General features: G+C 36.4%; 1 long non-coding RNA gene across 5 annotated transcripts in view; it reads left to right on the forward strand.

Annotated features, from left to right (window-relative positions):
• The first annotated feature begins 972 nt into the window (after window positions 1–972).
• LOC102151409 overlaps window positions 973–14,116 on the forward strand; it is a 35,467-nt gene continuing 22,323 nt past the window's right edge. For 2 of the 5 annotated variants that reach the window (XR_005386081.1, XR_005386078.1), the window contains exons 1-5: window positions 973–1,142; window positions 2,021–2,417; window positions 3,938–4,177; window positions 4,712–4,812; window positions 9,481–9,755. This is a non-coding gene — a long non-coding RNA (uncharacterized LOC102151409). The remainder of the gene's footprint in view (window positions 1,143–2,020; window positions 2,418–3,937; window positions 4,178–4,711; window positions 4,813–9,480; window positions 9,756–14,116) is intronic. The other 3 variants (XR_005386080.1, XR_005386082.1, XR_005386079.1) reach the window with 3 other exon arrangements.

The following is a 14,116-nucleotide window of genomic DNA, read 5'->3' on the forward strand; positions in this document are numbered from 1 at the left end:
TTGGATCTTTCATTGACTTGCTAAGTGACTTCCATGAACTCATTAAGCTCTAAGTGTGTCAGTATCCTTATCACAATTTGCCAGCTTCTCCAATGAATCATGAATCCTCCTTGAAGGTAGGTGAATCCTAGAGAGTCAAGTCATCCAGATTTACTCTCTCAAGAACAATTGATGTGAAGAATATGGAGTCCTGAGGTCTTATGTGATGAAGGCAAACTCCATATCCCAATGCTCATCTTTTCACTGAGACCTGTACTCTTTTCAAAACTTCTGTGCACCTCCCAGTTTCCATATTTGGTGTAAAAGCATGCTCTTCTCTTGTATATAACCCCATTTTCTTTATATTAATCCATGCTTTCATGTATGGGTCCATGAATGTTTTAGGCCAGTGCCTCAATCTTGGACATGTCTGTACCCCGTACTTGACTCAGCACACTTTATTCAGTGAGTTAATCCTAATCATCTTCAATAGCCCCTTAGAAGCATCAATCTTGCAGAGCTTCAGTGTGTGCTTAACTCTCATTTATCACTACATAGTTTATTGTCCAAATTACACAAAAAAATGTGCTTGTGGAAGATTCAGTAGTCACCTCCAAGCTTTGACTCCCCTGCCATGAATTATATATCTGCAACCTTGCCATGTATTTGGGGGTTTGGATTTGACAAAAATGATTTCTTTTTGGTCAACAGAAATGAGCCAATACTATGTGAAGGAAAGACAAAACAAATTTCGTGCACCGATACAGTTATCCTTGAGCTCTGGGGATGTGCCTCCATCTCTCCTGTCTGGGCTCCTGAAGAAATATCCATGAAACATGCCTGAAGAGCACTGTCTCCTTGACCCCAGCCCCAGGCAGGAGCAGAGAAGCTCAGGCTAGTCCATGTCAACTGTCCTTTTCAGAATTCCAAAATGAGGTCACACTGGAGAACTATTATGACCCAAGTGCCACAACAGAGTGGTCATAAATTCTTTCTCAGGTAATTGGCTCACATTTTCAAGGGGTGGCTTTTTCTCCTGGTGCTGTGTCTAGAACATCAACCTGAACCTTTCCCCTAATACGCAGCCACTTTAAAGCAGGAAAACACATCAGTGACCAGGATCTACAATTGTGTTTCCAGGAAATCTCAGGAGCTGAAGTGATGTATGTATAATCTATCTGCAGTCATCTTAGCTCTTCAGCACGTGTCAACCACTTTAGCTCTGGCCTTTATAAATATCAGGTCTTAGGAAGGAGAAGAGGTTATGCATTCTTTGTAAGGCACAGGCAGTAAATTGGTATAATTAGCTCTCCTAAGTCAGATATTATCATGATTTCAGAACTATGGCCAGCCCTGGATGTCATACTAATGTCTCCTTTCCCTCTGAAACTTGGCAGCTGTTGCTTTTAGGCTCTTAAAGAAATCATCAGTATACAATTTAGTCTTAAGATTATCTTAGAAAGCAAGTAGTAGGTTATGGCACCCACTCCCCACTTTTCCTTAGACTCAATCCTTTTTCCCAAGCAAGTGTTGATAAGGCAAAGGCCAGCTTCCCCCTAAGTCCTCCTCTCCATTCAAGCCCATCCTCAATTTGGCAGAGGCTTCTTGTCAATGACTCAATCCTCTGACCTACTTTGGATGGAAAGATCTGTCAATATTGGAAATTAAAATTGGATCTTTCCAACCAAAGACAAAGAGTATCTGATTCGACTCATTGTACATTTAAATCAACCAAATCATGTATTTTTGAATGGCATGCACTTTTCAATTTTTCAAAAGAGGACAAGAGAAGGGGCACTAAAAAAAAAATCTATAACAGAATGATTTACCTAATTGCATTCCAGGGAAGTTTGAATAACTATATCACTTCAAAAATATTCTCTTCAGATAGAAAGAAGGCACCTGTCCCAGGAAACATAATAAACTGGTGGTATTTCATCCTGACTCAACCATCAGCTTGGGTATGCAATGTGTCATCTTAGCAGCTTTTAAGTAAGAACAAAATTGGCACTGAAATCCAACTTATTTCTCTTCTACCCAGGCACTACCTAGAGTCCATTGAAAATTGGACTTCACGGTCAACTTGCTCCTTGCTAACAACTGAACAAACAATTGAGGCATTTGGCAGGCCATGAGTGAGAGCCAGAGGTCATTTTGAGAGGCTACGTTCAGCCCTTCAATAAATTTTAGGTAAGCCATGTCAAGAAAGCGGTGAGGCTACATCATCACACTTCTGTTTGATATGCTGTGGTTCCACTTTTATGCAACAATCATGCCCTAAGTAAAGAGCCAACCTACATGGTCAAAAAGAAAGGGAATGCCTTAAGTAACACAACGTATAACTAACTCCTCGCTTCCTGGATGGAATTTAAAATAGAGACTCCTGCTTTTTAACAGCAAACCACGGAGTGATCAACAGTTGGGGTTGACCAACTGAGGTAATACTGCGCTTTTCGGTTATTTACAAAGACAGAGAGTATCAGAGTTGAGTGATAAGGCCTATTTTATCTGTTGCTAGTTTCCAATGACAGAGGCTAACTATAATCTCTTTCACTCATAACTCCAAGCTAGCTGTTCCAATCATAATTTTGTATTCACTAAACAGTTAAGCTTGTTTTCTGGAAACTGTACTCAATGGGAACATCTCATGGTACTTTGATGTCTCAGAGGAAGTTCATTTTAGGGCAGGTTGTTGAGAAACATGGAGATCTTGGCAAGTTGAGTCCTAAGTCCTATGTTGAGAGATAATCCTCTGATCAATAATCAGAAAGTATGCAACTTAAGTGGCTTTTTTTTCCTATTTATTTATTTGAGAGAGAGAGAGAGAGAGAGAGATCATGGGTGGAGGTGGGGGTCAGAGAGAGAGAGGTAGAAGCGAGCCTGACACAGGGCTCGATCCCAGGACCCCAAGGTCATGACCTTAACTGACTGAGCCACCCAGATGCCCCAAATTTAGTGGCTTTCAAAGACCCAAGAGAGTGAAGTTATGAAACTTTCATGGATGACTATATCCCTGACACTTTCTGATAGCACATAGATGTCAGGGGTGAGTCCGTCTTTATTTTCCCCTTCATCCAAATCAGAGGACTGAAATTAGAGTCAGCCAGTGATTAATAGCATCAGGTATCAAGTATGAAGTTCTATGATCCAGTGATTTACACATCACTGAACAATTTATATCAGAAACGTCCAATATATGGAAGTGTTCTTTACAGAAAGTTCTACTGGACACTGCTGATATTAATAGTTAAGTGACATATAAGTTATGTGGTAACTGAGCATGAACTGTGGTATCTACTGAGACCTTGAGTTTTAATCTATATTTAATTTAGGCATATTTCACTTTTAAAGTAAATAGCCATGCACTGAATATATTGGACAATACAGATTTATGCTTTTTAATATGTTTTTTTTCAAATTGTAGACTTCATTTTTTTCTAAGTAGAAATTTGATGCTAAGAATGCTTTTTGGTGTATTTGGAGGGATAGATATAATTTTATATAAAGATAAGGAATAAGTCCATGCACTGCATATCCCTCATTTTATAAATTTCTCTTCCCCGGAAAAATCTTTACTATTAAGTTTATGGGTTCCACATCAAACCAATATTATCCACCTGAATGATTCCATTTTAAATCATATATTAACTACAAGGACATAATCACTGATTATAGGATTGTCCTTCGGATGGGAACTTGCACACCGTAAAATCGTATTTGGGGACTAGTGGGTATATACACTTCATTCTGGGGAGAGGTTAGAATAAACAGGGCAATTTGAGATGAACCAGAGCGTGGAAATGAATCAGAAAGGAACGAGTTAGTCCAGAATATCCGCTTGTCTAAAGAGATTGGTGGATTGATTATAATATTAGCCCATGGGTTTTCAGCCTTCCATATATCTAAGTTCTAATATAAATTCTTTCTTTTGAATCTGCACTGTCCCTTGTCACCCCAGACACATTGTCCCATCTGAAGGCATCCGGGACCAGGGATCCCTCAGTCAACTGTCAGCCAGCCTCTAGGAGGAGAGCCAACAGGTTGACATGTACTGGCCAGAGCCCTGTGGCAACCCCGACCAGACCAACAGAACCAGGCAGCAGCACTCACCCTGACTCAAAGTATGGCAAGCTAAATAGTCACGGTCACTGCCGTATCACCAGCAGATGGGGAAGAAACAGCACAGGCTGGTACCTGGGTAGGCAAGTTGGGCCCAAATGGGGTGGCATTAGGCAATGTTTGTGTTAAAGCAGAAGCTTAAAGAGGATCCAGAATTCAGTTGGAAATGTCAGAAAAGAGGCAATAGCATGGAAGAGAAGTCACTTCAACCCCTGGTCCTGGAGAAGAGGTCTTTTTCACAGTTTGAGTGTCTGAATCAGGAGGGTCTGGTTTCTACCTGCTACTAAATACAGAGGGACATAGAAACTCTAATTCTCAAAAGATTCTTCTTAAACAGAATATCCCTAATATGTTTTATCTCCATTCTACATATGCATCCTCCAATTTAGAAAGCATAATATGCCACATGCCACCTTTGTAAAAATGTAATTATTTGAACTTTTTAATATTTAAGGTTATAAAGAACTGAATGCTTTCCTAAGATAGGCATTTTGAATGAAACCCATTAGAATAACTTTATGGAGACTTGGATAAGCAGGGATTACAAAATGGGCTGTGAAATTGAAGAGTCTATTGTGGGAAACTAAGTAGTCTTTTTCATCCATGTTGCTAGGTCATGTAATACTGAGTGCAAATAAAAAGGTTCCCAGTATTGTTCTCAATGGTCGACCTTCTGTAACGTCATAAACAGAAAAGACTTCAGCAGGTTCACAGGTATGAATTTATGTAGAAGTATATGAGCATGTGTGTATGTATATAAGTATATATGTCATATATGATAAAGTATATGCAGACTTATATGCTTATATATACCTATACATATACTATAAATAATATATAATATATACACATATATATTTACTTATGCCAAAAATATGCCAAAAAGAAACATAAAACAAAGTAAATATCAACTTATATTTATATATAAGTGAATATAAATATACAAATAAATATATATTTATATATTAAATGTGTAAATATAAATATATATTTACATGCACACATACAGATATGCATATATGTTACATACTCTATGTTACTGTATATATGCATACTTATGTAAGCATTTAAATATATACACTTATATACATATAAAGCATATATACTTACATATAGTATGAACTTCTGTATATAAACTTGTATACATTTACATACTTCTATAATTATAAAATATATAAACATATACATATTCATATGCCACAATTGGTTACATAATCGGTTACATGCCAGCATTTGTTTTTTGGTAGGCATTCACTTTAAATTTTATATTGGGCCTTCTGCTTCCAGTTAGGATATAGAAAGTAACAAGAAGAAATGACTCTTATGCTATCAAACGGACTGGATATGGTACAAATCATATTTAATATAAACACATCAGAGATTTGAGGAAGCCAAGAAACCTATTAAGTTAAATTGTAAAGGAGATGAGCTCTGTCTGAGAGAATGGCCCATGGCTGTTCTAATCCCTGAGGAGCTGGGGGAAGGATTCATAGAATAGAGAAGGCAGGAAGATAAGGAGGAAGATTTTTTCCAAAAGCCAACATTTCAACTAATTTTCCATAACTGAATGGGCGGGTGAGACAGATTAGAATTCTGAGGAGTGTCAGCCACAAAGGGACTGCATTTCCCTCCCACCGATTTCACACTAGATCTTTGTTAAAAGTATAAAGAGCTCACACATGCCTGAGGGCAGGACAAGAGAGTTGGTGTACATCTCCTACTAGGTATTCAGCTCTCCTCCAAGTGCCATGTAGCCACACTCTGAAGGCAGGGGCATGGGATAAGAGCTAAGAGAGATCCTCCAAAGCATTTCTGGTCTTCTCAGATCGTAAGGCAACAGTCCTCTACAGTCTAGGGAAAGAGCATCAGTGCAGAGAGAGACCTCCCCACAACAAACATCAGGGCAGGACTAGAGAATAAGAGAGAAATCCTTAACAAACCCAAAAGCTAGATGCTGGTCAGTAAACAAAAAAGATAGCCCATGGGATGAAATCATGCTAATGTTCAGCATTAAATAATGCTAAAAAATATATATATAAAACCCTTGAGCCGTACGCTCAAAACATTTGAAGGCACTAGTGGGTTCAACCAAACGAAAGCTGTAAAAGACAGATTTAGCTGAACTAGAGGTCTTGTTGACACAGCCCACACTCTAGGGGCTTAATAGGAAAAAGGATAATGTTTTCCCATGGGGTTAAAGATTATTTGGTTCACACTCTACTATTCTTTAATGTAAAATATCTGGTGTGCAAATCAAGCGTCATGAGATATCCAAAGAATTAAAAATCTTGTAAGTGTAACACATGCTTAATAGAGAAAATAGTCAACAAAAGCAGACCCAGATGTGGTCCAGATACTGCAATTACCAGACAAGGTATTTAAAATACTTATGATAGATAGAGATAGATAGATAGATAGATAGATAGATAGATAGATAGATAGATGATAGATAGATAGATGATAGATAGATAGAGATAGATAGATAGATAGATAGATAGATAGATAGATAGATGATAGATAATATGTAGAGAGATAGATGATAGATAGATTGATAGAGAGAGATGGGTAATAGGAGTTAATGTAGAAGATGAACAAAATAACAAAGAGTGGATGTTTTGGTAAAAAGATAGAAACCCTCAAAAGGCACCAAACAGTAACACTGGAAATTAAAAACTACAGTATGAGCAATGACATATTCACTAGATTCAATCAACAGGAGATTAGAACAGCAAAGGAAAAGTGTATGATCCTTTGACATAGGTCCATAGAAAAGCACCCAAACTGATAAACAAAAAATTTCAAATATAAGAATAGAAAAGTAACCATTGTTATAAGTCTATAAAAACGTCTCCTAACCGAAAAACAAAAATTTTAAATAAAATAATGGAAAACAAACAATAGAACACCTGACATCTGATGGAAATTATCGAAAGCTAAGCACATGTACAATTGGAGTTTCAAAAGATACATAACATAGAGAAGGGCAGAATAAATATTTGAAAACAGAATAGCCAAAAAAATTCTAGAGTTGATAAAACACATTACCCAAATAAGGTGAGAAGTCTAACAAGCCCCAAGCAGGATTAATACAAAGAAAACTTCACCTGGCCACATCATAGTCAAACTGATGAAAAAGGAAGTTATATATAAACATCAGAGCAGTCAGACATAAAAGACACATTATATTCAAAACGTCAAAGCAGTCAAAGATAAAATCTGTATTTCATTCAGGAAAACAATGAGAGGGAGAAAATCTGACAATTTCCCATAGGAAGAGGAGCCCAGAAGACAAAGACAACTAAATTGCTGCAAGAATTGTTCTCTGGAAAGTTTACAATACAAGAGATTTAATGATGGAGCTTGAAAACATAGGAAGTCATGTAGTTCTAAAGGGAGACATAAAAAAACACCCGCATTTATTAAGTAACAGATGGGAGAAATATTCAGTGAAGACAAGGAAGATTTGAACAAATTTACCTAATTGAAACTTATGTAATGGTATATCCAGAAACTTTAGAATACACATTGATTTTTAAGTGTTCCTGGAACATTTAGTTAAATTGTGTGCTGCCCTAAAAATAAAGCTCAAAAATCACTAAACGACTGGAATTATAGTCAGTGTATTCACAGACTAAAAGGATATTAAATTATATTAAATTAAGCTAAATTTAATTGATAGCAATTAAATAGGTAAACAATCTCCCAGGCACTTTCACAAAGCAAGAGAGGTATGTGTATGTGTGCTGTGTGCATGTCACTGTGTGTGTATTTGTGTGTATGTGTCTTGTGAGAGAGACAGAATCAGAAAAACAGAAAAAAAACCTATATATTTGAAAATTAAGAAAACATTTTTAAAAACCCACTGGTCAAAGGAAAAAAAAAACATAAGAGAAAAATAGAAAATATTGACCTGCCTGCAGATGAAAAGACCAACATATCAAAATATCAAATGTGTGTGAAGCAGTTAGAGTACTTACATTTAAGGAAGAGTATAAAATCAATAATCTAAGATTCCACATTAACAAGCTAGAAAAAGAAAAGCAAAATGAAACCGATGTAAGTTGAAGACATTAATAAAAATGAATGCAGAAATTCCTATTTTAGAAAACATGCAAAAAACATATATCAAGATTAGGTGGGATTTTGGAGGTAGAAAATTTTAATAAAATTCCAAACGTTTATAAAGGATGATAAGGAAAAAGACAAAACAGAAATGACTGATATCACAAATGCTAAGGGGTCAGCAGATGTTAAAATGATGATAAGGGCACACTGTGAGTAACTTTCTTATAATAAATGTAAACATTTACATGAAATATTTCCTTGGGACGCCTGGGTGGCTCAGTGATTGGGCATCTGCCTTCAACTCAGGGTGTGATCCCAGGGCTCTGGGATCAAGTCCTGCATCAGACTTCCCGTGAGAAGCCTGCTTCTTCCTCTGCCTGTGTCTCTGCCTCTTTCTCTGTGTCTCTCAGGAATAAATAAATCTTAAAAAAAAAAAGAAACATTTCCTCGAAAAACACAATTTATCAATTGGATATGTATCAGTGGACACGTAACTATCACAATTCATTTGATATAGGATAATAAAAAATACCATTAAAAAATCCTCCAGGTCCAGATACATTTAATGGTGAATTTTCTGGAACATTTAAGGAAGGCATGATACCAAGACTATGTAAACACTTTAAAAACCAAGAATACTTTTCCACCTTGTTCAAAAAAGTCAGTATTACCTTAGAACCAACACCTGGTAAACACACGGCTAGATAGGAATATTATAGCTCAGTAACTTCATGAATATAAATGCAAGAATGCCTAACAGAATATTAATCAATGGAATCCAGAAATTTATATAGAAAGCTGGTTACATCATGACTTTGAAAAGAAGAACAAAGGAATTTACACTATGTGATAGCAAGATGTAGCATATTACCACCATCAGTGTGGTGTCATTGTGTCATTAGGGTAGATAAGTAGACCACAGGAAGAAATAGAATGCCCAGAAATAGATCCAAGCGTGTATAGAAATATGTTCAATAAATGGTGTTGGAATAGCTGGTAAACTGAAGAAGACAAGGACCTATGCTTCTGCCTAATAAATTCTAACAGTTCATTTTATGTGGGATATGTATGTGAATTTAAGAGAAATATTTAGGAAGAAAATATAGGAATATTTCACTTTGGCCAGTGGGTAGCAGGGTTTTATTGAAAGGACACAGACCACCAAACATGAAGGAACAAATGGAAAAATTATACTCAATTAAAATTGATAATTTCTGCATATCAAAGATACCATGGTTAAAATATTTAAATTAACCAGAGACTGAGAAGAACTATGTACATAAGGGTTTTTTATGCATAAATCTCTCCTTATTGTAGATAAGATAAAGATATACGAATGAACAATGGAGGCTGAACAATGTGATGAAATGGGCTAAAAGTGGGTAATTCACAACTGCCTGCATAAAAATTGCCAATAACACTGAAAATGTGCTCAACAGTAGATTGAAACCGTATCTACCGAATGATCTCAATGATGAAGACGGACAATTCCAACTATTGGTGAAGACGGGACAAGTGGAATTTTCACACGTTGCTGAGAGTACACCATTGGGCAACCTCTTTGGAAAACTTGCTGAATCCTTATATACAAGGTCAAATATTTAACATTTATATTTTAATATAATATTATATATTATATATAATATAAATATTTAATTATAATTAATAGTAATTAATTATTATATTATATATAAATATTTTAATATAATATAAATATAATATAATATTATATTATATATTATAAATATTTAAAAATTGGTAGTTTCTTATGATGCTAAATGCATGTCAATCCTACAACTAAACAAGCGAATAATGCAAAAACAATATGTCCATGTGAAGATATGTACATAAGTATTTATTTCTAGAACGTCTACGTGTAATAGCCCAAACCTGGAAAACAGCCCAGATGTCCAACATCTAGAGAATAAACAACTGCCTATATTTGGTCAAGACAGTACTAATATGCAATCAAAATGAATAAACTATTGATACATGCACCTCTATAATGAATCACAGCAAAATTATATTGAGTTTTAAAAAATGCCATAGAAATACATTACCTAATCAATAATTAATACAAGAACTAGGAAAACTTTTCCATGGCAATAGAAGCTAAAAAATGCTTTCATCTGGTGTGGAGTTCACAGATGGGAATGGGTTTATGGGGGCAGGGGTGTCTTCTAGGATAATGGGAATGTTTTGAGCATATATTGCATAGCTCCGTATGCCATTAACAGAAAGCGTCAAATTGAGAACTTAAAAATCAGTGCATTTTCTGTGTGTGTGAAGCGTCTCTCTATAAAAATGTATCATTTACTCCGAAGTTCAATGCCTCTTCATTAAACCTGGAAGAAAATGACATCTCGCAAGCACAAGGCCATGAAAAAAAAAAGGGGGGGGCAAAAACCCTGAAGCAAATGATTTAATATCTAGCCCAAATTCTAGTTAAGAACTGGCCTCCCCACCCCCCGGGGGGCTCAGTGGGTTAAGCATCCGACTCTTGGTTTCAGCTCAGGTCATGATCTCAAGGTCAAGCCCACATTGAGCTCCCTGCTCAGAGTGGAGTCCACTTGTCCTTCTCCCACTGCTCCTACCCTCTGTCCCACTCACTCACTCTCTCAAATAAATAAATAAGATCTTAAAAAAAAGAAGAACCAAACATCCATTGAGTAGAAGTGTGATGAAGTGAGTTTTGACAATAATTAGTCCACAAATATTAAAAATTAACATAAAACTTCCAGTACAAACCCTACCCATATCTTTGAAGATGTTTCTATTCCTTGTTGGGTTATAGTTTTCTCCAAATGATTTATAAAACATGTTATTTTACCTCCTGCTCTGCTGTGTTTAAGGAGTAGGAAGCAAAAAAAAAGCAAAAAAAAAAATAGCAAGCGAGCGCGAGAGAGAAGGAGCAGGGTTGATGGTTCAGTCAGTAGCCAAAAGATGGATTAAATTTGTAATAATCAGTGGGAGCAAGTTGAGCTCCAGATGCAAATTCTATTAAATTATATCCCGGTTTTATTCAAGCAATGCCAGCCTCATATATTTTATTGTATTCTAATTTGATGCTAAAACAAACCGTAGGATTTAAATCTTTCTTGCTCAGTTTGTGATGACAAATACTGTCTCACTCATCGTTTCTGAGTAATCTGGGTGTTTTGACTCTGGGGAGCTGTATCCCTGACCTCGTTCTGAGCGTAGGCTGTAGCTGATAAAAATAACAGACCTGTTTACCAGTGGGGGACAAAAATGGCACTGCCGTCCTGGTTGCAAATGTCAGAGGAAAATCTATTGAGACAAGAGACAGGCAGCAACGCAAAGATCATTAACTTAAAAGTCTCTGTCAGAATCCTCATCACACATGACTTTGCTCAGAATGCGTAGCAAAGCATTGCAGTCTCATTTGGAAGCATTGAAGTTTTCGGATTTAGCATGTACTGAGAATTTAAGGGGGAAAAATACACCTTCATGAATTTTCATGAAATGAGTGGGCTTAAAAACGAACCCCTATCGATTTAACCCGTGATATCACAAAATCCCCAGATGGAACATGCACTCAGGAGATCCGCAATGTTAGTTGTTTCTAAAGAGCTGAAAGCTTCACCTTTCCCTCCCCAAATAATCAATTATTTAAGATGTCTGCCAAATAGAAAAATATTGTTTCTAGATTGTCATGACTTCGTAGCTAAGATAATCATAGGAGATCAACAACTGGCTATAAGGTCCACTTTGTTTTTTACTTTGATTATGTCACAGATTTGTAGATGCGCAGTTACTCGTGTCCATTGGAAGAAGCAGTCAGTTACCTGTTACCATGCCACAATGCATGATGCTCACAATGAATTCTAAGAGGAAAATAAGGAAAAAATATTTTTGTACCATCATTAAGGAAAAAAAAGCAACCAAATCTTAAAAATTACCGGTCTATTATATGTGTTTGTTAAGTAAACAGGTGAAGGAAATAGCAAAACTTTGTAACATGTTTTGATTATTTCCAATCCCTGAAATGGACTCTCTTAGAATGAGTTTTTTGAAGCAATTCTGAAATTCAAAATCTTTACTTCATCTCTCTGCAAAAAGGGTCACTTAACAGGAATCATTCACAGATGAGCTCTTCCATTCAACAAGGTTTGCCAAAATCTAACCATTTTGGAGGAAAACACTTCTTTAAAAAAGTAGGTTATAGTTCATGTCTTCTTTAAGTATTCAGTGCCACTTAAAGGAGCGTTTCCCGGATTGTGCTGCCACATACACTATTCCCATGGGGTATTATTTGATGTACGAAATTTATCGCCTTAACACCTATTAAAACGCTGGAGATTGGGGCTTCCATAGATATATATTTTAGCAGATGCTAATTTAATATATTATCTTTAAAAACCATAATAATTCAATATGGCATAACATAAGCACAATAAAATAAATACTCTTAAGAATACAGCTTCATGGATGTGGAGAACAGGCGTAACCATGTGATCAGCACCCAAAACACGATATAAAACATTTCTGTCATCCATCAGGAAGGAAGTTTCTTCACGCCCGGTTCCAAAAAAATTCTTCATCTCAAGATCATCGTAGGTTAGTTCACCCTGGCCTTAGACTTTCCATCAGTGGCATCACACAGTAGGTGCTCTTGTGAGTTGGGCTTCTTTCACTGAATGAAATATTCCTGATACTACAAAGGATTCTTGATGTTCATTTATGCTATTGTCAAATCGGGAATATTTTGTTTATTTAGTGGTAATTCTGTTGTATGAACATGACACTATCTTTTCTCTTTTATCGATGGGCATTTAGATCTTCTTCCCATTTTAATTTCGCTTTTTCTTGATGACTCAGGGTTACAATCATGGAGGTGAGTGATCGTAGGGTGTCATTAATTTCGAACCATCAAGCTAATGCATGTAATTGAAACTGGATTACCTACTGTATTTGGCTTTTAATATTGTAAGAAATCATACTATGGAACAACTCAAGGAAGCAGACATGAAGTCAAAACGGTCCAAAGTGGAATCCTCTTAATGTTATCTAAAATATGTGCTTTATCTGTCCGTTGATTTTTTTTTTTTAAGATTTTATTCATTTGAAAGAGAGTGAGCGTGTGAACACAAGCAGGGGGAAGGGCAGAGGGAGAAGGAGAGGGAGAAGCAGACTCCCTGCAGAATAGAGAGCCCGACTTGGGGCTCCATCCCTGGACCCTGAGATCATGACCTGAGCTGAAGGCAGACGCTTAACCAACTGAGCTACCCAGGCGCCCCTATTGGTTGAATGTTCTTTTTTTTTTTTTTTTTTTTTTTTGGTTGAATGTTCTTAAGCAGATTTTGGTAGAGAATCTAAAATCTAACACCAGCAACAACAAAAGACAACTTCTCACTGTAGTAACTACAAGGAACTGGCTGAAAAAATCGTGTTTGACCAATTAGAGCTGCGTGTTATTCTTGTAACATCTACATGAACACCAAGGCAGTGCCTGATTCTCACTCCTGAAAACCACTCTCTTTTATGCATACGCATTTCAGGAAATTCTGGTAACATACATCACTTTTATTGTGAATCCTTGCTGGCAGCTATCTCTTCAAGGTCTACTTTCTCCCAAATTAAAAGAGGTAGCTTGCTCTTCCAAGGATAAATTACTTTCTGAAGAAGGCATTCTTAACCAGTGATCCATATATGGGCTGAAAACCCCTGGAACTGTGTTATGTGCAAAGACAAGTATAAGCATTCATCTGGTCAAGGTCAATAGTGTTGAGCAGCTATTCATAGGTGTTTACGACTCAAAATATGTTAATAATTTCTATTTAAATAATGATAGCTCATTTAACCTTGCTGATAATCTTGGGAAACGTCAGAAATAAGAATTTCTTATAATTTAAGGAACAAATTTGTCAGCTCTTAAAACCAGTGATTTCTGGGTTCAGATGGCAGCAAAGATTTCTATAAAAGCAGAAATTTC

Source organism: Canis lupus, chromosome X, assembly GCF_011100685.1.
Source record: "Canis lupus familiaris isolate Mischka breed German Shepherd chromosome X, alternate assembly UU_Cfam_GSD_1.0, whole genome shotgun sequence".
NCBI lineage: Eukaryota > Metazoa > Chordata > Mammalia > Carnivora > Canidae > Canis > Canis lupus.